General features: G+C 53.9%; 28 non-coding genes and 4 pseudogenes across 28 annotated transcripts in view; all 32 read right to left on the reverse strand.

Moving 5' to 3' along the window:
• Nucleotides 1-282: 282 nt before the first annotated feature.
• LOC147188354 (5S ribosomal RNA) lies at nt 283-401 on the reverse strand. Its single transcript, XR_015098269.1, has one exon. It is a non-coding gene; the product is annotated as a 5S ribosomal RNA (ribosomal RNA).
• Nucleotides 402-4,119: 3,718 nt separating this feature from the next.
• On the reverse strand, nt 4,120-4,238 carry LOC147188355 (5S ribosomal RNA). The gene has a single exon (XR_015098540.1). It is a non-coding gene; the product is annotated as a 5S ribosomal RNA (ribosomal RNA).
• Nucleotides 4,239-4,601: 363 nt separating this feature from the next.
• LOC147188356 (5S ribosomal RNA) lies at nt 4,602-4,720 on the reverse strand. Its single transcript, XR_015098541.1, has one exon. It is a non-coding gene; the product is annotated as a 5S ribosomal RNA (ribosomal RNA).
• Nucleotides 4,721-5,084: 364 nt separating this feature from the next.
• On the reverse strand, nt 5,085-5,203 carry LOC147188357 (5S ribosomal RNA). The gene has a single exon (XR_015098022.1). It is a non-coding gene; the product is annotated as a 5S ribosomal RNA (ribosomal RNA).
• A 363-nt stretch (nt 5,204-5,566) lies between these two features.
• LOC147188358 (5S ribosomal RNA) lies at nt 5,567-5,685 on the reverse strand. The gene has a single exon (XR_015097936.1). It is a non-coding gene; the product is annotated as a 5S ribosomal RNA (ribosomal RNA).
• Nucleotides 5,686-6,048: 363 nt separating this feature from the next.
• LOC147188359 (5S ribosomal RNA) lies at nt 6,049-6,167 on the reverse strand. The gene has a single exon (XR_015098052.1). It is a non-coding gene; the product is annotated as a 5S ribosomal RNA (ribosomal RNA).
• A 363-nt stretch (nt 6,168-6,530) lies between these two features.
• LOC147188360 (5S ribosomal RNA) lies at nt 6,531-6,649 on the reverse strand. The gene has a single exon (XR_015098081.1). It is a non-coding gene; the product is annotated as a 5S ribosomal RNA (ribosomal RNA).
• Nucleotides 6,650-7,012: 363 nt separating this feature from the next.
• On the reverse strand, nt 7,013-7,131 carry LOC147188361 (5S ribosomal RNA). The gene has a single exon (XR_015098542.1). It is a non-coding gene; the product is annotated as a 5S ribosomal RNA (ribosomal RNA).
• Nucleotides 7,132-7,495: 364 nt separating this feature from the next.
• On the reverse strand, nt 7,496-7,614 carry LOC147188362 (5S ribosomal RNA). Its single transcript, XR_015098543.1, has one exon. It is a non-coding gene; the product is annotated as a 5S ribosomal RNA (ribosomal RNA).
• A 363-nt stretch (nt 7,615-7,977) lies between these two features.
• Nucleotides 7,978-8,096, reverse strand: LOC147188363 (5S ribosomal RNA). Its single transcript, XR_015098544.1, has one exon. It is a non-coding gene; the product is annotated as a 5S ribosomal RNA (ribosomal RNA).
• A 363-nt stretch (nt 8,097-8,459) lies between these two features.
• LOC147188364 (5S ribosomal RNA) lies at nt 8,460-8,578 on the reverse strand. Its single transcript, XR_015098545.1, has one exon. It is a non-coding gene; the product is annotated as a 5S ribosomal RNA (ribosomal RNA).
• A 478-nt stretch (nt 8,579-9,056) lies between these two features.
• Nucleotides 9,057-9,175, reverse strand: LOC147188365 (5S ribosomal RNA). The gene has a single exon (XR_015097934.1). It is a non-coding gene; the product is annotated as a 5S ribosomal RNA (ribosomal RNA).
• A 364-nt stretch (nt 9,176-9,539) lies between these two features.
• Nucleotides 9,540-9,658, reverse strand: LOC147188366 (5S ribosomal RNA). Its single transcript, XR_015098546.1, has one exon. It is a non-coding gene; the product is annotated as a 5S ribosomal RNA (ribosomal RNA).
• Nucleotides 9,659-10,021: 363 nt separating this feature from the next.
• LOC147188367 (5S ribosomal RNA) lies at nt 10,022-10,140 on the reverse strand. Its single transcript, XR_015098547.1, has one exon. It is a non-coding gene; the product is annotated as a 5S ribosomal RNA (ribosomal RNA).
• A 481-nt stretch (nt 10,141-10,621) lies between these two features.
• LOC147188368 (5S ribosomal RNA) lies at nt 10,622-10,740 on the reverse strand. Its single transcript, XR_015098092.1, has one exon. It is a non-coding gene; the product is annotated as a 5S ribosomal RNA (ribosomal RNA).
• A 360-nt stretch (nt 10,741-11,100) lies between these two features.
• LOC147188369 (5S ribosomal RNA) lies at nt 11,101-11,209 on the reverse strand (annotated as a pseudogene).
• A 364-nt stretch (nt 11,210-11,573) lies between these two features.
• LOC147188370 (5S ribosomal RNA) lies at nt 11,574-11,692 on the reverse strand. The gene has a single exon (XR_015098548.1). It is a non-coding gene; the product is annotated as a 5S ribosomal RNA (ribosomal RNA).
• Nucleotides 11,693-12,055: 363 nt separating this feature from the next.
• LOC147188371 (5S ribosomal RNA) lies at nt 12,056-12,164 on the reverse strand (annotated as a pseudogene).
• Nucleotides 12,165-12,529: 365 nt separating this feature from the next.
• LOC147188372 (5S ribosomal RNA) lies at nt 12,530-12,638 on the reverse strand (annotated as a pseudogene).
• A 364-nt stretch (nt 12,639-13,002) lies between these two features.
• LOC147188373 (5S ribosomal RNA) lies at nt 13,003-13,121 on the reverse strand. The gene has a single exon (XR_015098549.1). It is a non-coding gene; the product is annotated as a 5S ribosomal RNA (ribosomal RNA).
• A 364-nt stretch (nt 13,122-13,485) lies between these two features.
• Nucleotides 13,486-13,604, reverse strand: LOC147188374 (5S ribosomal RNA). The gene has a single exon (XR_015098306.1). It is a non-coding gene; the product is annotated as a 5S ribosomal RNA (ribosomal RNA).
• A 479-nt stretch (nt 13,605-14,083) lies between these two features.
• Nucleotides 14,084-14,202, reverse strand: LOC147188375 (5S ribosomal RNA). The gene has a single exon (XR_015098224.1). It is a non-coding gene; the product is annotated as a 5S ribosomal RNA (ribosomal RNA).
• A 479-nt stretch (nt 14,203-14,681) lies between these two features.
• On the reverse strand, nt 14,682-14,800 carry LOC147188376 (5S ribosomal RNA). The gene has a single exon (XR_015098551.1). It is a non-coding gene; the product is annotated as a 5S ribosomal RNA (ribosomal RNA).
• A 366-nt stretch (nt 14,801-15,166) lies between these two features.
• LOC147188377 (5S ribosomal RNA) lies at nt 15,167-15,285 on the reverse strand. The gene has a single exon (XR_015098462.1). It is a non-coding gene; the product is annotated as a 5S ribosomal RNA (ribosomal RNA).
• A 479-nt stretch (nt 15,286-15,764) lies between these two features.
• On the reverse strand, nt 15,765-15,883 carry LOC147188378 (5S ribosomal RNA). The gene has a single exon (XR_015098259.1). It is a non-coding gene; the product is annotated as a 5S ribosomal RNA (ribosomal RNA).
• A 364-nt stretch (nt 15,884-16,247) lies between these two features.
• On the reverse strand, nt 16,248-16,366 carry LOC147188379 (5S ribosomal RNA). The gene has a single exon (XR_015098552.1). It is a non-coding gene; the product is annotated as a 5S ribosomal RNA (ribosomal RNA).
• Nucleotides 16,367-19,833: 3,467 nt separating this feature from the next.
• On the reverse strand, nt 19,834-19,952 carry LOC147188380 (5S ribosomal RNA). The gene has a single exon (XR_015098413.1). It is a non-coding gene; the product is annotated as a 5S ribosomal RNA (ribosomal RNA).
• A 363-nt stretch (nt 19,953-20,315) lies between these two features.
• LOC147188381 (5S ribosomal RNA) lies at nt 20,316-20,434 on the reverse strand. The gene has a single exon (XR_015098550.1). It is a non-coding gene; the product is annotated as a 5S ribosomal RNA (ribosomal RNA).
• Nucleotides 20,435-20,798: 364 nt separating this feature from the next.
• LOC147188382 (5S ribosomal RNA) lies at nt 20,799-20,917 on the reverse strand. Its single transcript, XR_015098553.1, has one exon. It is a non-coding gene; the product is annotated as a 5S ribosomal RNA (ribosomal RNA).
• Nucleotides 20,918-21,276: 359 nt separating this feature from the next.
• LOC147188383 (5S ribosomal RNA) lies at nt 21,277-21,395 on the reverse strand. Its single transcript, XR_015098418.1, has one exon. It is a non-coding gene; the product is annotated as a 5S ribosomal RNA (ribosomal RNA).
• A 478-nt stretch (nt 21,396-21,873) lies between these two features.
• Nucleotides 21,874-21,982, reverse strand: LOC147188384 (5S ribosomal RNA; annotated as a pseudogene).
• A 364-nt stretch (nt 21,983-22,346) lies between these two features.
• Nucleotides 22,347-22,391, reverse strand: part of LOC147188385 (5S ribosomal RNA) — a 119-nt gene continuing 74 nt past the window's right edge. The window contains exon 1 of the ribosomal RNA XR_015098075.1: nt 22,347-22,391. This exon is cut by the window's right edge and continues 74 nt beyond it. This is a non-coding gene — a ribosomal RNA (5S ribosomal RNA).

Raw genomic sequence — 22,391 nt, forward strand, 5'->3', positions numbered from 1 at the left:
CATTTATTCACCTCCTCCCGAGTGCACGAAGGAGGGGCCCGCTCCCGTGGTGGTTTGAGCGCTCAGCCTGTCAGGCTCGCATACGGTCCGCTGCGAGCACGCAGCTCCTCGGTACTTGATGTCTGTTGCAAAATTTTGCTTTTCCAGTGGAGGTGCAACACATCAATAAGAGATTTAAAAATATCAGTTCAACGTTGTGGGTCCCCCAGTTAAGGCTGAGGTGAAAAAAGTGGAGAAAAGGAAGCGCGAAATAACGTGAAAGAGTGTTCACGTGGGTGCAAAAGCTTACAGCACCTGGTATTCCCAGGCGGTCTCCCATCCAAGTACTAACCAGGCCCAACCCTGCTTAGCTTCCGAGATCGGACGAGATCGGGCATTCTCAGGGTAGTATGGCCGTAAAAGGAGAAAATGTGAAAATTGTCCCCTTTATAGCTGACAGGGAACTTCCGGCCCCTTGAGTCGTCACCTTACCGTGGTGGAGGGGTTTGTGTGTCCCAATGATCCTAGGAGCTAAGTTGTCTGGGGCTTCATGCCCCTGGGAGGGTCACCCATGGCAAACAGGTTCTGGGTGAGGGGCCAGACAAAGCACGGCTCAAAGACCCTTATGATCAGAAAAATATATGGACCAAGGTTTCCCTTGCCCGGACGCGGGTCACCGGGGCCCCCCTCTGGAGCCAGGCCTGGAGGTGGGGCTCGTTGGGAAGCGCCTGGTGGCCGGGCCTACACCCATGGGGCCTGGCCGGGCACAGCCCGAAGAAGCAACGTGGGTCCCCCTTCCCATGGGCTCACCACCCATGAGAGGGGCCAAAGGGGTCGGGTGCAATGTGAGCTGGGCGGCAGCCAAAGGCGAGGACCCTGGCGGTCAGATCCTCGGCTGTTGGGACATGGAATGTCACCTCTCTGGCAGGGAAGGAGCCCGAGCTGGTGTGTGAGGCAGAGAATTTCCGACTGGATATAGTCGGACTTGCCTCCACACACAGCCTGGGTTCTGGTACCAGTTCTCTCGAGAGGGGTTGGACTCTCTTCCACTCTGGAGTTGGTCACGGTGAGAGGCGCAGAGCAGGTGTGGGCATACTCATTGCCCCCCGGCTCAGTGCCTGTACATTGGGGTTCACACCGGTAGACGAGAGGGTTGCCTCCCTCCGCCTTCGGGTGGGTGGACGGGTCCTGACTGTTGTTTGTGCATATGCACCAAACAGCAGCTCAGTATACCCACCCTTTTTGGAGTCCTTGGAGGGTGTGCTGGAGAGTACTCCTGCTGGGGACTCCCTTGTTCTGCTGGGGGACTTCAATGCTCACATGGGCAATGACAGTGAGACCTGGAGGGGCGTGATTGGGAGGAACGGCCCCCCCGATCAGAACTCGAGTGGTGTTTTGTTATTGGACTTCTGTGCTCGCCACGGATTGTCCATAACGAACACCTTGTTCAAACATAAGGGTGTCCATATGTGCACTTGGCACCAGGACACCCTAGGCCGCAGTTCGATGATCGACTTTGTAGTTGTATCATAGGATTTGCGGCCGCATGTTCTGGACACTCGGGTGAAGAGAGGGGCGGAGCTGTCAACTGATCACCACCTGGTGGTGAGTAGGCTCCGATGGTGGGGGAAGATGCCGGCCCGTCCTGGCAGACCCAAACGTATTGTGAGGGTTTGTTGGGAGCGTCTGGCGGAATCCCCTGTCAGAAGGAGTTTCAACTCCCACCTCCGACAGAGCTTTTCCCATGTTCCGGGGGAGGCGGGGGACATTGAGCCCGAGTGGACCATGTTCCGTGCCTCTATTGTTGAGGCGGCCAATCTGAGTTGTGGCCGTAAGGTGGTTGGTGCCTGTCGTGGCGGCAACCCCCGTACTCGCTGGTGGACACCAGCAGTAAGGGATGACGTCAAGCTGAAGAAGGAGTCCTATCGAGCCTTTATGGCCTGTGGGACCCCAGAGGCAGCTGATGGGTATCGACTGGCCAAGCGGAACGCAGCTTCGGTGGTCGCCGAGGCAAAAACCGGAGCGTGGGAGGAGTTCGGTGAGGCCATGGAAGCCGACTTCCGGACGGCTTCGAGGAAATTCTGGTCCACCATCCAACGTCTCAGGAGGGGGAAGCAGTGCACCACTAACACTGTGTACAGTGGGGATGGGGTGCTGCTGACTTCGACTCGGGACGTTGTGAACCGGTGGGCAGAGTACTTGGAAGACCTCCTCAACTCCACCAACACGCCTTCCTTGGAGGAAGCAGAGCCTGGGGACTCTGAGGTGGGCTCTCCTATCTCTGTGGTTGAAGTCACCGATGTGGTTAAAAAGCTCCTCGGTGGCAAGGCCCCAGGGGTGGATGAGATCCGCCCGGAGTTCCTCTAGGCTCTGGATGTTGTGGGGCTGTCCTGGTTGACACGCCTCTGCAACATCGCGTGGTCAACAGGGAGAGTGCCTCTGGATTGGCAGACCGGGGTGGTAGTCCCTCTTTTTAAAAAGGGGGACCGGAGGGTGTGTTCCAACTACAGAGGGATCACACTCCTCAGCCTCCCTGGTAAGGTCTATTCAGGGGTGCTGGAGAGGAGGGTCCGTCAGGAAGTCGAGCCTCAGATTGAGGAGGAGCAGTGTGGTTTTCGTCTCGGCCGTGGAACAGTGGACCAGCTCTACACCCTTAGCAGGGTCCTCGAGGGTATGTGGGAATTCGCCCAACCAGTCTACATGTGTATTGTGGACTTGGAGAAGGCGTTTGACCATGTCCCTCGGGGAGTTCTGTGGGGGGTGCTTCGTGGGTATGGGGTACCGAACCCCCTGATACGGGCGGTTCGGTCACTATACCACCGATGTCAGAGTCTGGTTCGCATTGCCGGCAGTAAGTCGGAATCGTTTCCAGTGGGGGTAGGACTCCGCCAAGGCTGCCCTTTGTCGCCGATTCTGTTCATAACCTTTATGGACAGAATTTCTAGGCGCAGCAGAAGCGTTGAGGGGGTCCGTTTTGGGGGCCTCAGTATTGCATCCCTGCTTTTTGCAGATGATGTGGTGCTGTTGGCTCCTTCAAACAGGGCTCTCCAACTCTCACTGGAGCGTTTCGCAGCCGAGTGTGAAGCGGCTGGGATGAAGATCAGCACCTCCAAATCTGAAACCATGGTCCTCAGTCGGAAAAGGGTGGAGTGCCCCCTCCGGGTCGGGGAGGAGATCTTGCCCCAAGTGGAGGAGTTCAAGTATCTTGGGGTCTTGTTCACGAGTGGGGGCAGGAGGGAGCGAGAGATCGACAGGCGGATCGGTGCAGCGTCTGCTGTGATGCGGACGTTGTATCGGTCTGTTGTGGTGAAGAAGGAGCTGAGCCAAAGGGCGAAGCTCTCAATTTACCGGTCGATCTATGTTCCAACCCTCATCTATGGTCACGAGCTATGGGTCGTGACCGAAAGAACGAGATCCCGGTTACAAGCGGCCGAAATGAGTTTTCTCCGCAGGGTGTCCGGGCTCTCCCTTAGAGATAAGGTGGGAAGCTCGGTCATCCGGGAGGGGCTCAGAGGCGAGCCACTTCTCCTCCACATCGAGAGGAGCCAGATGAGGTGGCTTGGGCATCTGATTCGGATGCCTCCTGAGCGCCTCCCTGGTGAGGTGTTCCGGGCATGTCCCACCGGGAGGAGACCCCGAGGAAGACCCAGGACACGCTGGAGAGACTATGTCACCCAGCTGGCCTGGGAATGTCTCGGGATCCCCCGGGGAGAGCTGTAAGAAGTAGCTAGGGAGAGGGAAGTCTGGGCTTCCCTGCTAAAGCTGTTGCCCCCGCGACCCGGCCCCGGATAAGCGGTAGATGATGGATGGATGGAGGGAACTTCCGAGTCGGGGGCGGAGTGGTGGGGTGAATTTTTTTCATTTATTAACCTCCTCCCGAGTGCACGAAGGAGGGGCCCGCTCCCGTGGTGGTTTGAGCGCTCAGCCTGTCAGGCTCGCATACGGTCCGCTGCGAGCACGCAATTCTTCGGTACTTGATGTCTGTTTGAAAGTGTGCTTTTCCAGCAGAGGTGCAACACATCAATAAGAGATTTAAAAATATCAGTTCAACTTAGTGGGTCCCCCAGTTAAGGCTGAGGTGAAAAAAGTGGAGAAAAGGAAGCGCGAAATAACGTGAAAGAGTGTTCACGTGGGTGCAAAAGCTTACAGCACCTGGTATTCCCAGGCGGTCTCCCATCCAAGTACTAACCAGGCCCGACCCTGCTTAGCTTCCGAGATCGGACGAGATCGGGCGTTCTCAGGGTAGTATGGCCGTAAGCGAGGGAAAACGTGAAAATTGTCCCCTTTATAGCAGACAGGGCACTTCCGGGTCGGGGGCGGAGTGATGGGGTGAATTTTTTTCATTTATTTACCTCCTCCCGAGTGCACGAAGGAGGGGCCCGCTCCCGTGGTGGTTTGAGCGCTCAGCCTGTCAGGCTCGCATACGGTCCGCTGCGAGCACGCAGCTCCTCGGTACTTGGTGTCTGTTGCAAAAGTGTGCTTTTCCAGCGGAGGTGCAACACATCAATAAGAGATTTAAAAATGTCAGTTCAACGTTGTGGCTCTCCCAGTTAAGGCTGAGGTGAAAAAGTGGAGAAAAGGAAGCGCGAAATAACGTGAAAGAGTGTTCACGTGGGTGCAAAAGCTTACAGCACCTGGTATTCCCAGGCGGTCTCCCATCCAAGTACTAACCAGGCCCGACCCTGCTTAGCTTCCGAGATCGGACGAGATCGGGCGTTCTCAGGGTAGTATGGCCGTAAGCGAGAAAAGAAGTGAAAATTGTCCCCTTTATAGCTGAAGGGGCACTTCCGGGTCGGGGGCGCAGTAGTGGGGTGAATTCTTTTCATTTATTCACCTCCTCGCGAGTGCACGAAGGAGGGGCCCGCTCCCGTGGTGGTTTGAGCTCTCAGCCTGTCAGGCTCGCATACGGCCAGCTGCGAGCACGCAGCTCCTCGGTACTTGATGTCTGTTGCAAAAGTGTGCTTTTCCAGCGGAGGTGCAACACATCAATAAGAGATTTAAAAATATCAGTTCAACGTTGAGGGTCCCCCAGTTAAGGCTGAGGTGAAAAAAGTGGAGAAAAGGTAGCGCGAAATAACGTGAAAGAGTGTTCACGTGGGTGCAAAAGCCTACAGCACCTGGTATTCCCAGGCGGTCTCCCATCCAAGTACTAACCAGGCCCGACCCTGCTTAGCTTCCGAGATCAGACGAGATCGGGCGTTCTCAGGGTAGTATGGCCGTAAGCGAGAAAAGAAGTGAAAATTGTCCCTTTTATAGCTGACAGGCACGTCCGGGTCGGGGGCGGAGTGGTGGGGTGAATTTTTTTCATTTATTCACCTCCTCCCGAGTGCACGAAGGAGGAGCCCGCTCCCGTGGTGGTTTGAGCGCTCAGCCTGTCAGGCTCGCATACGGCCAGCTGCGAGCACGCAGCTCCTCGGTACTTGATGTCTGTTGCAAAAGTGTGCTTTTCCAGCGGAGGTGCAACACATCAATAAGAGATTTAAAAATATCAGTTCAACGTTGAGGGTCCCCCAGTTAAGGCTGAGGTGAAAAAAGTGGAGAAAAGGTAGCGCGAAATAACGTGAAAGAGTGTTCACGTGGGTGCAAAAGCTTACAGCACCTGGTATTCCCAGGCGGTCTCCCATCCAAGTACTAACCAAGCCCGACCCTGCTTAGCTTCCGAGATCGGACGAGATCGGGCGTTCTCAGGGTAGTATGGCCGTAAGCGAGGGAAAACGTGAAAATTGTCCCCTTTATAGCAGACAGGGCACTTCCGGGTCGGGGGCGGAGTAGTGGGGTGAATTTTTTTCATTTATTCACCTCCTCGCGGGTGCACGAAGGAGGGGCCCGCTCCCGTGGTGGTTTGAGCGCTCAGCCTGTCAGGCTCGCATACGGTCCACTGCGAGCACGCAGCTCCTCGGTACTTGATGTCTGTTGCAAAAGTGTGCTTTTCCAGCGGAGGTGCAACACATTAATAAGAGATTTAAAAATGTCAGTTGAACGTTGTGGCTCTCCCAGTTAAGGCTGAGGTGAAAAAGTGGAGAAAAGGAAGCGCGAAATAACGTGAAAGAGTATTCACGTGGGTGCAAAAGCTTACAGCACCTGGTATTCCCAGGCGGTCTCCCATCCAAGTACTAACCAGGCCCGACCCTGCTTAGCTTCCGAGATCGGACGAGATCGGGCGTTCTCAGGTTAGTATGGCCGTAAGCGAGAAAAGAAGTGAAAATCGTCCCCTTTATAGCTGACAGGGCACTTCCGGGTCGGGGCGGAGTGGTGGGGTGAATTTTTTTCATTTATTCACCTCCTCCCGAGTGCACGAAGGAGGGGCCCGCTCCCGTGGTGGTTTGAGCGCTCAGCCTGTCAGGCTTGCATACGGTCCGCTGCGAGCACGCAGCTCCTCGGTACTTGATGTCTGTTGCAAAAGTGTGCTTTTCCAGCGGAGGTGCAACACATCAATAAGAGATTTAAAAATATCAGTTCAACGTTGTGGGTCCCCCAGTTAAGGCTGAGGTGAAAAAAGTGGAGAAAAGGTAGCGCGAAATAACGTGAAAGAGTGTTCACGTGGGTGCAAAAGCTTACAGCACCTGGTATTCCCAGGCGGTCTCCCATCCAAGTATTAACCAGGCCCGACCCTGCTTAGCTTCCGAGATCGGACGAGATCGGGCGTTCTCAGGGTAGTATGGCCGTAAGCGAGGGAAAACGTGAAAATTGTCCCCTTTATAGCAGACAGGGCACTTCCGGGTCGGGGGCGGAGTAGTGGGGTGAATTTTTTTCATTTATTCACCTCCTCGCGAGTGCACGAAGGAGGGGCCCGCTCCGTGGTGGTTTGAGCGCTCAGCCTGTCAGGCTCGCATACGGTCCGCTGCGAGCACGCAGCTCCTCGGTACTTGATGTCTGTTGCAAAAGTGTGCTTTTCCAGCGGAGGTGAAACACATTAATAAGAGATTTAAAAATGTCAGTTGAACGTTGTGGCTCTCCCAGTTAAGGCTGAGGTGAAAAAAGTGGAGAAAAGGTAGCGCGAAATAACGTGAAAGAGTGTTCACGTGGGTGCAAAAGCTTACAGCACCTGGTATTCCCAGGCGGTCTCCCATCCAAGTACTAACCAGGCCCGACCCTGCTTAGCTTCCGAGATCGGACGAGATCGGGCGTTCTCAGGGTAGTATGGCCGTAAGCGAGGGAAAACGTGAAAATTGTCCCCTTTATAGCAGACAGGGCACTTCCGGGTCGGGGGCGGAGTAGTGGGGTGAATTTTTTTCATTTATTCACCTCCTCGCGAGTGCACGAAGGAGGGGCCCGCTCCCGTGGTGGTTTGAGCGCTCAGCCTGTCAGGCTCGCATACGGCCAGCTGCGAGCACGCAGCTCCTCGGTACTTGATGTCTGTTGCAAAAGTGTGCTTTTCCAGCGGAGGTGCAACACATCAATAAGAGATTTAAAAATATCAGTTCAACGTTGAGGGTCCCCCAGTTAAGGCTGAGGTGAAAAAAGTGGAGAAAAGGTAGCGCGAAATAACGTGAAAGAGTGTTCACGTGGGTGCAAAAGCTTACAGCACCTGGTATTCCCAGGCGGTCTCCCATCCAAGTACTAACCAGGCCCGACCCTGCTTAGCTTCCGAGATCGGACGAGATCGGGCGTTCTCAGGGTAGTATGGCCGTAAGCGAGGGAAAACGTGAAAATTGTCCCCTTTATAGCAGACAGGGCACTTCCGGGTCGGGGGCGGAGTAGTGGGGTGAATTTTTTTCATTTATTCACCTCCTCCCGAGTGCACGAAGGAGGGGCCCGCTCCCGTGGTGGTTTGAGCGCTCAGCCTGTCAGGCTCGCATACGGTCCGCTGCGAGCACGCAGCTCCTCGGTACTTGATGTCTGTTGCAAAAGTGTGCTTTTCCAGCGGAGGTGCAACACATCAATAAGAGATTTAAAAATGTCAGTTCAACGTTGTGTCTCTCCCAGTTAAGGCTGAGGTGAAAAAGTGGAGAAAAGGAAGCGCGAAATAACGTGAAAGAGTGTTCACGTGGGTGCAAAAGCTTACAGCACCTGGTATTCCCAGGCGGTCTCCCATCCAAGTACTAACCAGGCCCGACCCTGCTTAGCTTCCGAGATCGGACGAGATCGGGCGTTCTCAGGGTAGTATGGCCGTAAGCGAGAAAAGAAGTGAAAATCGTCCCCTTTATAGCTGACAGGGCACTTCCGGGTCGGGGGCGGAGTGGTGGGGTGAATTTTTTTCATTTATTCACCTCCTCCCGAGTGGACGAAGGAGGGGCCCGCTCCCGTGGTTGTTTGAGCGCTCAGCCTGTCAGGCTTGCATACGGTCCGCTGCGAGCACGCAGCTCCTCGGTACTTGATGTCTGTTGCAAAAGTGTGCTTTTCCAGCGGAGGTGCAACACATCAATAAGAAATTTCAAAATATCAGTTCAACGTTGTGTCTCTCCCAGTTAAGGCTGAGGTGAAAAAGTGGAGAAAAGGAAGCGCGAAATAACGTGAAAGAGTGTTCACGTGGGTGCAAAAGCTTACAGCACCTGGTATTCCCAGGCGGTCTCCCATCCAAGTACTAACCAGGCCCGACCCTGCTTAGCTTCCGAGATCGGACGAGATCGGGCGTTCTCAGGGTAGTATGGCCGTAAGCGAGAAAAGAAGTGAAAATTGTCCCTTTTATAGCTGACAGGGCACTTCCGGGTCGGGGGCGGAGTAGTGGGGTGATTTTTTTTCATTTTTCACCTCCTCGCGAGTGCACGAAGGAGGGGCCCGCTCCCGTGGTGGTTTGAGCGCTCAGCCTGTCAGGCTCGCATACGGTCCGCTGCGAGCACGCAGCTCCTCGGTACTTGATGTCTTTTGCAAAATTTTGCTTTTCCAGTGGAGGTGCAAAAGCATCCAGCAGGCGGAAATCCCAAGCTGCTTCTTGTCCAAGTGCTATCAAGGCCGAGCAGCGTGCAGACGGCTCCCTCTGTTGGACATTATTTTATTCCAAAGAGACGTTGATCTGTCAAATCAACTTCAAGGAAACGATTTCAAAACACAGGATAAGTGAAAGTTGAATGACAAATGAAAGCCAAAATTTTAGGTAAGAGCAGTGATTTGTGTTGTGAATTGGAGGTGGGTGCAAAAGCTTACAGCACCTGGTATTCCCAGGCGGTCTCCCATCCAAGTACTAACCAGGCCCGACCCTGCTTAGCGTCCGAGATCGGACGAGATCGGGCGTTCTCAGGGTAGTATGGCCGTAAGCGAGGGAAAACGTGAAAATTGTCCCCTTTATAGCAGACAGGGCACTTCCGGGTCGGGGGCGGAGTAGTGGGGTGAATTTTTTTCATTTATTCACCTCCTCGCGGGAGCACGAAGGAGGGGCCCGCTCCCGTGGTGGTTTGAGCGCTCAGCCTGTCAGGCTTGCATACGGTCCGCTGCGAGCACGCAGCTCCTCGGTACTTGATGTCTGTTGCAAAAGTGTGCTTTTCCAGCGGAAGTGCAACACATCAATAAGAGATTTAAAAATATCAGTTCAACGTTGTGGGTCCCCCAGTTAAGGCTGAGGTGAAAAAAGTGGAGAAAAGGTAGCGCGAAATAACGTGAAAGAGTGTTCACGTGGGTGCAAAAGCTTACAGCACCTGGTATTCCCAGGCGGTCTCCCATCCAAGTACTAACCAGGCCCGACCCTGCTTAGCTTCCGAGATCGGACGAGATCGGGCGTTCTCAGGGTAGTATGGCCGTAAGCGAGAAAAGAAGTGAAAAGTGTCCCCTTTATAGCTGACAGGGCACTTCCGGGTCGGGGGCGCAGTAGTGGGGTGAATTTTTTTCATTTATTCACCTCCTCGCGAGTGCACGAAGGATGGGCCCGCTCCCGTGGTGGTTTGAGCGCTCAGCCTGTCAGGCTCGCATACGGCCAGCTGCGAGCACGCAGCTCCTCGGTACTTAATGTCTGTTGCAAAAGTGTGCTTTTCCAGTGGAGGTGCAACACATCAATAAGAGATTTAAAAATGTCAGTTCAACGTTGTGGCTCTCCCAGTTAAGGCTGAGGTGAAAAAGTGGAGAAAAGGAAGCGCGAAATAACGTGAAAGAGTGTTCACGTGGGTGCAAAAGCTTACAGCACCTGGTATTCCCAGGCGGTCTCCCATCCAAGTACTAACCAGGCCCGACCCTGCTTAGCTTCCGAGATCGGACGAGATCGGGCGTTCTCAGGGTAGTATGGCCGTAAGCGAGAAAAGAAGTTAAATTGTCCCCTTTATAGCTGACAGGGCACTTCCGGGTCGGGGGCGGAATAGTGGGGTGAATGTTTTTTTTTAATTATTCACCTCCTCGCGGGTGCACGAAGGAGGGGCCCGCTCCCGTGGTGGTTTGAGCGCTCAGCCTGTCAGGCTCGCATACGGTCCGCTGCGAGCACGCAGCTCCTCGGTACTTGATGTCTGTTGCAAAATTTTGCTTTTCCAGTGGAGGTGCAAAAGCATCCAGCAGGCGGAAATCCCAAGCTGCTTCTTGTCCAAGTGCTATCATGACCAAGCAGCGTGCAGACGGCTCCCTCTGTTGGACATTATTTTATTCCAAAGAGACGTTGATCTGTCAAATCAACTTGAAGGAAACGATTTCAAAACACAGGATAAGTGAAAGTTGAATGACAAATGAAAGCCAAAATTTTAGGGAAGAGCAGTGATTTGTGTTGTGAATTGGAGGTGGGTGCAAAAGCTTACAGCACCTGGTATTCCCAGGCGGTCTCCCATCCAAGGACTAACCAGGCCCGACCCTGCTTAGCTTCCGAGATCGGACGAGATCGGGCGTTCTCAGGGTAGTATGGCCGTAAGCGAAATAATGTGAAAATTGTCCCCTTTATAGCTGACAGGCACTTCCGGGTCGGGGGTTGAGGGGTGGGGTGAATTTTTTTCATTTATTCACCTCCTCCCGAGTGCACGAAGGAGGGGCCCGCTCCCGTGGTGGTTTGAGCGCTCAGCCTGTCAGGCTCGCATACGGCCAGCTGCGAGCACGCAGCTCCTCGGTACTTGATGTCTGTTGCAAAAGTGTGCTTTTCCAGCGGAGGTGCAACACATCAATAAGAGATTTAAAAATGTCAGTTCAACGTTGTGGCTCTCCCAGTTAAGGCTGAGGTGAAAAAGTGGAGAAAAGGAAGCGCGAAATAACGTCAAAGAGTATTCACGTGGGTGCAAAAGCTTACAGCACCTGGTATTCCCAGGCGGTCTCCCATCCAAGTACTAACCAGGCCCGACCCTGCTTAGCTTCCGAGATCGGGCGTTCTCAGGGTAGTATGGCCGTAAGCGAGAAAAGAAGTGAAAATCGTCCCCTTTATAGCTGACAGGGCACTTCCGGGTCGGGGGCGCAGTAGTGGGGTGAATTTTTTTCATTTATTCACCTCCCCGCGAGTGCACGAAGGAGGGGCCCGCTCCCGTGGTGGTTTGAGCGCTCAGCCTGTCAGGCTCGCATACGGCCAGCTGCGAGCACGCAGCTCCTCGGTACTTGATGTCTGTTGCAAAAGTGTGCTTTTCCAGCGGAGGTGCAACACATCAATAAGAGATTTAAAAATATCAGTTCAACGTTGAGGGTCCCCCAGTTAAGGCTGAGGTGAAAAAAGTGGAGAAAAGGTAGCGCGAAATAACGTGAAAGAGTGTTCACGTGGGTGCAAAAGCTTACAGCACCTGGTATTCCCAGGCGGTCTCCCATCCAAGTACTAACCAGGCCCGACCCTGCTTAGCTTCCGAGATCGGACGAGATCGGGCGTTCTCAGGGTAGTATGGCCGTAAGCGAGGGAAAACGTGAAAATTGTCCCCTTTATAGCAGACAGGGCACTACCGGGTCGGGGGCGGAGTAGTGGGGTGAATTATTTTCATTTATTCACCTCCTCGCGGGTGCACGAAGGAGGGGCCCGCTCCCGTGGTGGTTTGAGCGCTCAGCCTGTCAGGCTCGCATACGGTCCGCTGCGAGCACGCAGCTCCTCGGTACTTGATGTCTGTTGCAAAAGTGTGCTTTTCCAGCGGAGGTGCAACACATCAATAAGAGATTTAAAAATGTCAGTTCAACGTTGTGGCTCTCCCAGTTAAGGCTGAGGTGAAATAGTGGAGAAAAGGTAGCGCGAAATAACGTGAAAGAGTATTCACGTGGGTGCAAAAGCTTACAGCACCTGGTATTCCCAGGCGGTCTCCCATCCAAGTACTAACCAGGCCCGACCCTGCTTAGCTTCCGAGATCGGGCGTTCTCAGGGTAGTATGGCCTTAAGCGAGAAAAGAAGTTAAAATTGTCCCCTTTATAGCTGACAGGGCACTTCCGGGTCGGGGGCGGAATAGTGGGGTGAATTTTTTTTTTAATTATTCACCTCCTCGCGGGTGCACGAAGGAGGGGCCCGCTCCCGTGGTGGTTTGAGCGCTCAGCCTGTCAGGCTCGCATACGGTCCGCTGCGAGCACGCAGCTCCTCGGTACTTGATGTCTGTTGCAAAATTTTGCTTTTCCAGTGGAGGTGCAACACATCAATAAGAGATTTAAAAATATCAGTTCAACGTTGTGGGTCCCCAGTTAAGGCTGAGGTGAAAAAAGTGGAGAAAAGGTAGCGCGAAATAATGTGAAAGAGTGTTCACGTGGGTGCAAAAGCTTACAGCACCTGGTATTCCCAGGCGGTCTCCCATCCAAGTACTAACCAGGCCCGACCCTGCTGAGCTTCCGAGATCGGGCGTTCTCAGGGTAGTATGGCCGTAAGCGAGAAAAGAAGTGAAAATTGTCCCCTTTATAGCAGACAGGGCACTTCCGGGTCGGGGGCGGAGTAGTGGGGTGAATGTTTTTCATTTATTCACCTCCTCGCGGGTGCACGAAGGAGGGGCCCGCTCCCGTGGTGGTTTGAGCGCTCAGCCTGTCACGCTTGCATACGGCCCGCTGCGAGCACGCAGCTCCTCGGTACTTGATGTCTGTTGCAAAAGTGTGCTTTTCCAGCGGAGGTGCAACACATCAATAAGAGATTTAAAAATATCAGTTCAACGTTGAGGGTCCCCCAGTTAAGGCTGAGGTGAAAAAAGTGGAGAAAAGGTAGCGCGAAATAACGTGAAAGAGTGTTCACGAGGGTGCAAAAGCTTACAGCACCTGGTATTCCCAGGCGGTCTCCCATCCAAGTACTAACCAGGCCCGACCCTGCTTAGCTTCCGAGATCGGACGAGATCGGGCGTTCTCAGGGTAGTATGGCCGTAAGCGAGAAAAGAAGTGAAAATTGTCCCCTTTATAGCAGACAGGGCCCTTCCGGGTCGGGGCCGGAGTAGTGGGGTGAATTTTTTTCATTTATTCACCTCCTCGCGAGTGCACGAAGGAGGGCCCCGCTCCCGTGGTGGTTTGAGCGCTCAGCCTGTCAGGCTCGCATACGGCCCGCTGCGAGCACGCAGCTCCTCGGTACTTGATGTCTGTTGCAAAAGTGTGCTTTTCCAGCGGAGGTGCAACACATCAATAAGAGATTTAAAAATATCAGTTCAACGTTGAGGGTCCCCCAGTTAAGGCTGAGGTGAAAAAAGTGGAGAAAAGGTAGCGCGAAATAACGTGAAAGAGTGTTCACGTGGGTGCAAAAGCTCACAGCACCTGGTATTCCCAGGCGGTCTCCCATCCAAGTAGTAACCAGGCCCGACCCTGCTTAGCTTCCGAGATCGGACGAGATCGGGCGTTCTCAGGGTAGTATGGCCGTAAGCGAGAAAAGAAGTGAAAATTGTCCCTTTTATAGCTGACAGGGCACTTCCGGGTCGTGGGCGGAGTAGTGGGGTGATTTTTTTTCATTTATTCACCTCCTCGCGGGTGCACGAAGGAGGGGCCCGCTCCCGTGGTGATTTGAGCGCTCAGCCTGTCAGTTTCGCATACGGTCCGCTGCGAGCACGCAGCTCCTCGGTACTTGATGTCTGTTGCAAAATGTTGCTTTTCCAGTGGAGGTGCAAAAGCATCCAGCAGGCGGAAATCCAAAGCTGCTTCTTGTCCAAGTGCTATCATGACCGAGCAGCGTGCAGACGGCTCCCTCTGTTGGACATTATTTTATTCCAAAGAGACGTTGATCTGTCAAATCAACTTGAAGGAAACGATTTCAAAACACAGGATAAGTGAAAGTTGAATGACAAATGAAAGCCAAAATTTTAGGCAAGAGCAGTGATTTGTGTTGTGATTTGGAGGTGGGTGCAAAAGCTTACAGCACCTGGTATTCCCAGGCGGTCTCCCATCCAAGTACTAACCAGGCCCGACCCTGCTTAGGTTCCGAGATCGGACGAGATCGGGCGTTCTCAGGGTAGTATGGCCGTAAGCGAGAAAAGAAGTGAAAATTGTCCCCTTTATAGCTGACAGGGCAGTTCCGGGTCGGGGGCGGAGTAGTGGGGTGAATTTTTTTCATTTATTCACCTCCTCGCGAGTGCACGAAGGAGGGGCCCGCTCCCGTGGTGGTTTGAGCGCTCAGCCTGTCAGGCTCGCATACGGTCCGCTGCGAGCACGCAGCTCCTCGGTACTTGATGCCTGTTGCAAAAGTGTGCTTTTCCAGCGGAGATGCAAAAGCATGCAGCAGGCGGAAATCCCAAGCTGCTTCTTGTCCAAGTGCTATCATGACCGAGCCCCGTGCAGACGGCTCCCTCTGTTGGACATTATTTTATTCCAAAGAGACGTTGATCTGTCAAATCAACTTGAAGGAAACGATTTCAAAACACAGGATAAGTGAAAGTTGAATGACAAATGAAAGCCAAAATTTTAGGCAAGAGCAGTGATTTGTGTTGTGAATTGGAGGTGGGTGCAAAAGCTTACAGCACCTGGTATTCCCAGGCGGTCTCCCATCCAAGTACTAACCAGGCCCGACCCTGCTTAGCTTCCGAGATCGGACGAGATCGGGCGTTCTCAGGGTAGTATGGCCGTAAGCGAGAAAAGAAGTGAAAATTGTCCCCTTTATAGCTGACAGGGCACTTCCGGGTCGGGGGCGGAATAGTGGGGTGAATTTTTTTTTTAATTATTCACCTCCTCGCGCGTGCACGAAGGAGGGGCCCGCTCCCGTGGTGGTTTGAGCGCTCAGCCTGTCAGCCTCGCATACGGTCCGCTGCGAGCACGCAACTCCTCGGTACTTGATGTCTGTTGCAAAAGTGTGCTTTTCCAGCGGAAGTGCAACACATCAATAAGAGATTTAAAAATATCAGTTCAACGTTGTGGGTCCCCCAGTTAAGGCTGAGGTGAAAAAAGTGGAGAAAAGGTAGCGCGAAATAACGTGAAAGAGTGTTCACGTGGGTGCAAAAGCTTACAGCACCTGGTATTCCCAGGCGGTCTCCCATCCAAGTACTAACCAGGCCCGACCCTGCTTAGCTTCCGAGATAGGACGAGATCGGGCGTTCTCAGGGTAGTATGGCCGTAGGCGGGAAAAGAAGTGAAAATTGTCCCCTTTATAGCTGACAGGGCACTTCCGGGTCGGGGGCGGAGTAGTGGGGTGATTTTTTTTCATTTATTCACCTCCTCGCGAGTGCACGAAGGAGGGGCCCGCTCCCGTGGTGGTTTGAGCGCTCAGCCTGTCAGGCTCGCATACGGTCCGCTGCAAGCACGCAGCTCCTCGGTACTTGATGTCTGTTGCAAAAATTTGCTTTTCCAGTGGAGGTGCAAAAGCATGCAGCAGGCGGAAATCCCAAGCTGCTTCTTGTCCAAGTGCTATCATGACCGAGCAGCGTGCAGACGGCTCCCTCTGTTGGACATTATTTTATTCCAAAGAGACGTTGATCTGTCAAATCAACTTGAAGGAAACGATTTCAAAACACAGGATAAGTGAAAGTTGAATGACAAATGAAAGCCAAAATTTTAGGCAAGAGCAGTGATTTGTGTTGTGAATTGGAGGTGGGTGCAAAAGCTTACAGCACCTGGTATTCCCAGGCGGTCTCCCATCCAAGTACTAACCAGGCCCGACCCTGCTTGGCTTCCGAGATCGGACGAGATCGGGCGTTCTCAGGGTAGTATGGCCGTAAGGGAGAAAAGAAGTGAAAATTGTCCCCTTTATAGCTGACAAGGCAGTTCCGGGTCGGGGGCGGAGTGGTGGGGTGAATTTTTTTCATTTATTCACCTCCTCCCGAGTGCACGAAGGAGGGGCCCGCTCCCGTGGTGGTTTGAGCGCTCAGCCTGTCAGGCTCGCATACGGTCCGCTGCGAGCACGCAGCTCCTCGGTACTTGATGTCTGTTGCAAAATTTTGCTTTTCCAGTGGAGGTGCAACACATCAATAAGAGATTTAAAAATATCAGTTCAACGTTGTGGGTCCCCCAGTTAAGGCTGAGGTGAAAAAAGTGGAGAAAAGGTAGCGCGAAATAACGTGAAAGAGTGTTCACGTGGGTGCAAAAGCTTACAGCACCTGGTATTCCCAGGCGGTCTCCCATCCAAGTACTAACCAGGCCCGACCCTGCTTAGCTTCCGAGATCGGACGAGATCGGGCGTTCTCAGGGTAGTATGGCCGTAAGCGAGAAAAGAAGTGAAAATTGTCCCCTTTATAGCTGACAGGGCACTTCCGGGTCGGGGGCGCAGTAGTGGGGTGAATTTTTTTCATTTATTCACCTCCTCCCGAGTGCACGAAGGAGGGGCCCGCTCCCGTGGTGGTTTGAGCGCTCAGCCTGTCAGGCTCGCATACGGTCCGCTGCGAGCACGCAGCTCCTCGGTACTTGATGTCTGTTGCAAAAGTGTGCTTTTCCAGCGGAGGTGCAACACATCAATAAGAGATTTAAAAATGTCAGTTCAACGTTGGGGCCCGGCCGGGCTCAGCCCGAAGAGGCAACGTGGGTCCCCCTTCTCATGGTCTCACCACCCGTGGGAGGGGTCAAAGGGGTCGGGTGCAATGCGAGCTGGGCGGCAGCCAAAGGCGGGGACCCTGGCGGTCCGATCCTCGGCTGCAGAAGCTAGCTCTTGGGACATGGAATGTCACCTCTCTGGCAGGGAAGGAGCCCGAGCTGGTGTGTGAGGTAGAGAAGTTCCGACTGGATATAGTCGGACTTGCCTCCACACACAGCCTGGGTTCTGGTACTAGTTCTCTCGAGAGGGGTTGGACTCTCTTCCACTCTGGAGTTGCTCATGGTGAGAGGCGCAGAGCAGGTGTGGGCATACTCATTGCCCCCCGGCTCAGTGCCTGTACATTGGGGTTCACACCGGTAGACGAGAGGGTTGCTTCCCTCCGCCTTCGGGTGGGGGGACGGGTCCTGACTGTTGTTTGTGCATATGCACCAAACGGCAGCTCAGCATACCCACCCTTTTTGGAGTCCTTGGAGGGTGTGCTGGAGAGTACTCCTGCTGGGGACTCCCTTGTTCTGCTGGGGGACTTCAATGCTCACGTGGGCAATGACAGTGAGACCTGGAGGGGCGTGATTGGGAGGAACGGCCCCCCCGATCAGAACTCGAGTGGTGTTTTGTTATTGGACTTCTGTGCTCGCCACGGATTGTCCATAACGAACACCTTGTTCAAACATAAGGGTGTCCATATGTGCACTTGGCACCAGGACACCCTAGGCCGTAGTTCGATGATCGACCTTGTGGTTGTATCATCGGATTTGCGGCCGCATGTTTTGGACACTCGGGTGAAGAGAGGGGCGGAGCTGTCAACTGATCACCACCTGGTGGTGAGTAGGCTCCGATGGTGGGGGAAGATGCCGGTCCGTCCTGGCAGACCCAAACGTATTGTGAGGGTTTGTTGGGAGCGTCTGGCAGAATCCCCTGTCAGAAGGAGTTTCAACTCCCACCTCCGACAGAGCTTTTCCCATGTTCCGGGGGAGACGGGGGACATTGAGTCCGAGTGGACCATGTTCCGTGCCTCTATTGTTGAGGCGGCCAATCTGAGTTGTGGCCGTAAGGTGGTTGGTGCCTGTCGTGGCGGCAACCCTCGTACTCGCTGGTGGACACCAGCAGTAAGGGATGCCGTCAAGCTGAAGAAGGAGTCCTATCGAGCCTTTATGGCCTGTGGGACCCCAGAGGCAGCTGACGGGTATCGACTGGCCAAGCGGAACGCAGCTTCGGTGGTCGCCGAGGCAAAAACCCGAGCGTGGGAAGAGTTCGGTGAGGCCATGGAAGCCGACTTCCGGACGGCTTCGAGGAAATTCTGGTCCACCATCCGACGTCTCAGGAGGGGGAAGCAGTGCACCACTAACACTGTGTACAGTGGGGATGGGGCGCTGCTGACTTCGACTCGGGACGTTGTGAACCGGTGGGCAGAGTACTTCGAAGACCTCCTCAACTCCACCAACACGTCTTCCTTGGAGGAAGCAGAGTCTGAGGACCCTGAGGTGGGCTCTCCTATCTCTGTGGTTGAAGTCACCGATGTGGTTAAAAAGCTCCTCGGTGGCAGGGCCCCAGGGGTGGATGAGATCCGCCCGGAGTTCCTCAAGGCTCTGGATGTTGTGGGGCTGTCCTGGTTGACACGCCTCTGCAACATCGCGTGGTCAACGGGGAGAGTGCCTCTGGATTGGCAGACCGGGGTGGTAGTCCCTCTTTTTAAAAGGGGGGACCGGAGGGTGTGTTCCAACTACAGAGGGATCACACTCCTCAGCCTCCCTGGTAAGGTCTATTCAGGGGTGCTGGAGAGGAGGGTCCGTCAGGAAGTCGAGCCTCAGATTGAGGAGGAGCAGTGTGGTTTTCGTCCCGGCCGTGGAACAGTGGACCAGCTCTACACCCTTAGCAGGGTCCTCGAGGGTATGTGGGAATTCGCCCAACCAGTCTACATGTGTTTTGTGGACTTGGAGAAGGCGTTTGACCGTGTCCCTCGGGGAGTTCTGTGGGGGGTGCTTCGTGGGTATGGGGTACCGAACCCCCTGATACGGGCTATTCGGTCACTATACCACCGATGTCAGAGTTTGGTTCGCATTGCCGGCAGTAAGTCGGAATCGTTTCCAGTGAGGGTAGGACTCCGCCAAGGCTGCCCTTTGTCGCCGATTCTGTTCATAATCTTTATGGACAGAATTTCTAGGCGCAGCCGAAGCGTTGAGGGCGTCCGTTTTGGTGGCCTCAGTATTGCATCCCTGCTTTTTGCAGATGATGTGGTGCTGTTGGCTCCTTCAAACGGGGCTCTCCAACTCTCACTGGAGCGTTTCGCAGCTGAGTGTGAAGCGGTTGGGATGAAAATCAGCACCTCCAAATCTGAAACCATGGTCCTCAGTCGGAAAAGGGTGGAGTGCCCCCTCCGGGTCGGGGGAGAGATCTTGCCCCAAGTGGAGGAGTTTAAGTATCTTGGGGTCTTGTTCACGAGTGAGGGCAGGAGGGAGCGAGAGATCGACAGGCGGATCGGTGCAGCGTCTGCTGTGATGCGGACGTTGTATCGGTCTGTCGTGGTGAAGAAGGAGCTGAGCCGAAGGGCGAAGCTCTCAATTTACCGGTCGATCTACGTTCCAACCCTCATCTATGGTCACGAGCTATGGGTCGTGACCGAAAGAACGAGATCCCGGATACAAGCGGCCGAAATGAGTTTTCTCCGCAGGGTGTCCGGGCTCTCCCTTAGAGATAAGGTGAGAAGCTCGGTCATCCGGGAGGGGCTCAGAGTCGAGCCGCTTCTCCTCCACATCGAGAGGAGCCAGATGAGGTGGCTTGGGCATCTGATTCGGATGCCTCCTGAACGCCTCCCTGGTGAGGTGTTCCGGGCATGTCCCACTGGGAGGAGACCCCGAGGAAGACCCAGGACACGCTGGAGTGACTATGTCACCCAGCTGGCCTGGGAACGCCTCGGGATCCCCCGGGGAGAGCTGGAAGAAGTAGCTAGGGAGAGGGAAGTCTGGGCTTCCCTGCTAAAGCTGTTGCCCCCGCGACCCGGCCCCGGATAAGCGGTAGAAGATGGATGGATGGATGGATGGAAAATATCAGTTCAACGTTGAGGGTCCCCCAGTTAAGGCTGAGGTGAAAAAAGTGGAGAAAAGGTAGCGCGAAATAACGTGAAAGAGTGTTCACGTGGGTGCAAAAGCTTAGAGCACCTGGTATTCCCAGGCGGTCTCCCATCCAAGTACTAACCAGGCCCGACCCTGCTTGGCTTCCGAGATCGGACGAGATCGGGCGTTCTCAGGGTAGTATGGCCGTAAGCGAGAAAAGAAGTGAAAATTGTCCCCTTTATAGCTGACAAGGCAGTTCCGGGTCGGGGGCGGAGTGGTGGGGTGAATTTTTTTCATTTATTCACCTCCTCCCGAGTGCACGAAGGAGGGGCCCGCTCCCGTGGTGGTTTGAGCGCTCAGCCTGTCAGGCTCGCATACGGTCCGCTGCGAGCACGCAGCTCCTCGGTACTTGATGTCTGTTGCAAAAGTGTGCTTTTCCAGCGGAGGTGCAACACATCAATAAGATATTTAAAAATGTCAGTTCAACGTTGTGGCTCTCCCAGTTAAGGCTGAGGTGAAATAGTGGAGAAAAGGTAGCGCGAAATAACGTGAAAGAGTATTCACGTGAGTGCAAAAGCTTACAGCACCTGGTATTCCCAGGCGGTCTCCCATCCAAGTACTAACCAGGCCCGACCCTGCTTAGCTTCCGAGATCGGACGAGATCGGGCGTTCCCAGGGTAGTATGGCCGTAAGCGAGCAAAGAAGTGAAAATCGTCCCCTTTATAGCTGACAGGGCACTTCCGGGTCGGGGGCGGAGTGGTGGGGTGAATTTTTTTCATTTATTCACCTCCTCCCGAGTGCACGAAGGAGGGGCCCGCTCCCGTGGTGGTTTGAGCGCTCAGCCTGTCAGGCTCGCATACGGTCCGCTGCGAGCACGCAGCTCCTCGGTACTTGATGTCTGTTGCAAAAGTGTGCTTTTCCAGCGGAGGTGCAACACATCAATAAGAGATTTAAAAATATCAGTTCAACGTTGAGGGTCCCCCAGTTAAGGCTGAGGTGAAAAAAGTGGAGAAAAGGTAGCGCGAAATAACGTGAAAGAGTGTTCACGTGGGTGCAAAAGCTTACAGCACCTGGTATTCCCAGGCGGTCTCCCATCCAAGTACTAACCAGGCCCGACCCTGCTTAGCTTCCGAGATCGGACGAGATCGGGCGTTCTCAGGGTAGTATGGCCGTAAGCGAGAAAAGAAGTTAAAATTGTCCCCTTTATAGCTGACAGGGCACTTCCGGGTCGGAATAGTGGGGTGAATTTTTTTTTTAATTATTCACCTCCTCGCGGGTGCACGAAGGAGGGGCCCGCTCCCGTGGTGGTTTGAGCGCTCAGCCTGTCAGGCTCGCATACGGTCCGCTGCGAGCACGCAGCTCCTCGGTACTTGATGTCTTTTGCAAAAGTGTGGTTTTCCAGCGGAGGTGCAACACATCAATAAGAGATTTAAAAATGTCAGTTCAACGTTGTGGCTCTCCCAGTTAAGGCTGAGGTGAAAAAGTGGAGAAAAGGAAGCGCAAAATAAGGTGAAAGAGTGTTCACGTGGGTGCAAAAGCTTACAGCACCTGGTATTCCCAGGCGGTCTCCCATCCAAGTACTAACCAGGCCCGACCCTGCTTAGCTTCCGAGAACAGACGAGATCGGAAGTTCTCAGGGTAGTATGGCCGTAAGCGAGAAAAGAAGTGAAATTGTCCCCTTTATAGCTGACAGGGCACTTCCGGGTCGGGGGCGGAGTAGTGGGGTGATTTTTTTTCATTTATTCACCTCCTCGCGAGTGCACGAAGGAGGGGCCCGCTCCCGTGGTGGTTTGATCGCTCAGCCTGTCAGGCTCGCATACGGCCCGCTGCGAGCACGCAGCTCCTCGGTACTTGATGTCTGTTGCAAAAATTTGCTTTTCCAGTGGAGGTGCAAAAGCATGCAGCAGGCGGAAATCCCAAGCTGCTTCTTGTCCAAGTGCTATCATGACCGAGCAGCGTGCAGACGGCTCCCTCTGTTGGACATTATTTTATTCCAAAGAGACGTTGATCTGTCAAATCAACTTGAAGGAAACGATTTCAAAACACAGGATAAGTGAAAGTTGAATGACAAATGAAAGCCAAAATTTTAGGAAAGAGCAGTGATTTGTGTTGTGAATTGGAGGTGGGTGCAAAAGCTTACAGCACCTAGTATTCCCAGGCGGTCTCCCATCCAAGTACTAACCAGGCCCGACCCTGCTTAGCTTCCGAGATCGGGCGTTCTCAGGGTAGTATGGCCGTAAGCGAGAAAAGAAGTGAAAATTGTCCCCTTTATAGCTGACAGGGCACTTCCGGGTCGGGGGCGCAGTAGTGGGGTCAATTTTTTTCATTTATTCACCTCCTCGCGAGTGCATGAAGGAGGGGCCCGCTCCCGTGGTGGTTTGAGCGCTCAGCCTGTCAGGCTCGCATACGGCCCGCTGCGAGCACGCAGCTCCTCGGTACTTGATGTCTGTTGCAAAAGTGTGCTTTTCCAGCGGAGGTGCAACACATCAATAAGAGATTTAAAAATATCAGTTCAACGTTGTGGGTCCCCCAGTTAAGGCTGAGGTGAAAAAAGTGGAGAAAAGGTAGCGCGAAATAACGTGAAAGAGTGTTCACGTGGGTGCAAAAGCTTACAGCACCTGGTATTCCCAGGCGGTCTCCCATCCAAGTAC

The sequence above is a fragment of the Hippocampus guttulatus genome, chromosome 20 (assembly GCF_054856545.1).
Source record: "Hippocampus guttulatus isolate MCC_2025c chromosome 20, RoL_Hgut_1.0, whole genome shotgun sequence".
Classification (NCBI taxonomy): Eukaryota; Metazoa; Chordata; class Actinopteri; order Syngnathiformes; family Syngnathidae; genus Hippocampus; species Hippocampus guttulatus.